This window comes from Mus pahari, chromosome 5, assembly GCF_900095145.1.
Source record: "Mus pahari chromosome 5, PAHARI_EIJ_v1.1, whole genome shotgun sequence".
NCBI lineage: Eukaryota > Metazoa > Chordata > Mammalia > Rodentia > Muridae > Mus > Mus pahari.
In genome coordinates, this window is record NC_034594.1 from 28730867 (window position 1) to 28732328 (window position 1462).

General features: G+C 48.8%; 1 pseudogene; it reads left to right on the forward strand.

Moving 5' to 3' along the window:
• The first annotated feature begins 214 nt into the window (after window positions 1-214).
• LOC110321162 lies at window positions 215-1226 on the forward strand (annotated as a pseudogene).
• The last annotated feature ends 236 nt before the right edge of the window (window positions 1227-1462 follow it).

Consider the following 1462-nt stretch of genomic DNA (forward strand, 5'->3'; position numbering starts at 1 on the left):
CCTTTAATCCCAGCACTAGGGAAGCAGAGGCAGGCAGATTTCTGAGTTCAAGGCTAGCCTGGTCTACAAAGTGAGTTCCAGGACAGCCAGGACGATACAGACAAACCCTGATTCGAACAGCCCCCGAAAAGAAATTCTCTTGGCTCTCTGCTACTCCATGTTCCAAAAACAGCTGCTTCTTCTTGTGTAGTGCCAGTCTCATCCCGTAGTCATAATGGTGAAGGTTGGTGTGAACAGATTTGGCCATATTGGGCACCTGGTTACCATGACTGCCATCTGCTCTCCACATGGCAGAGTGGAGATTGTTGCCATCAACGACCCCTTCATTGACCCCAACTACATGGTCTACATGTTCCAGTATGACTCCACCCATGGAAAATTCAATGGCACAGTCAAGGCCAAGAATGGTAAGCTTGTCATCAACAGGAAGCCCATCACCATCTTCCATGATCAAGATCTGGCTAATATCAAATGCGATGATGCTGGTGCTGAATATGTTGTAGAGTCTACTGGCATCTTCACCACCATTCATGAAGAAGGCCTGGTCCCACTTGCAGGGTGGAGCCAAAAAGGGTCATCATCTCTGCCCCTTCTGTCGATGCCCCCATGTTTGTGATGGGTGTGAAACATGAGCAATATGACAACTCACTCAAGATTGTCAGCAGTGCATCCTGCAGCACCAACTGCTTAGCCCCCGTGGCCAAGAACATCCATGACAACTTTGGCATCGTGAAAGGGCTCATAACCACGGTTCATGCCATCGCTGCCACTCAGAAGACTGTTTATAGCCCCTCTGAAAAGCTGCGGCATGATGGCCATGAGGATGCCCAGAACACCATCCCTGTATCTGCTGTTGCTGCCAAGGCTGTGGGCAAGGTCATCCAAGAGCTGAACAGGAAGCTCACTGGCATGGCCTTCCGTGTTCCTATCCCTAGTTATGTGTTGTGGATCTGACATGCTGCCTGTATTAACCTGCCAAATATGAAGACATCAAGAATGTGGTGAAGCAGGCATCTGAGGGCCCACTGAAAGGCATCCTGGTCTACACTGAGTATCAGGTTGCCTCCTGCGACTTCAACAGCAACTCCTACTCTTCCACCTTTGATGCTGGGGCTGGCATTACTCTCAATAACAACTTTGTGAAGCTTATTTCCTGGTATGACAATGAATACAGCTACAGCAACAGGGTGGTGGACCTCATGGTCTACATGGCCTCTAAGGAGTAAGAAACCCTGGACCACCCACCCCAGCAAGGACACTGAGAGCAAGAGAGAGGCTCAGTTGCTGAGAAGTCTCTATCCCAAATTGTCCCCCAACACTGAGCATCTTCCTCACAATTTCCATCCCATATCCCTATAACAAGAGGAAGGGTTTGGGGAGTCCTCCCTACTCTCTTGAATATCATCAAGAAAGTTCGCTGCACCCCCCTAAAAAAATTGTATTCTGAACATATATGGAATAT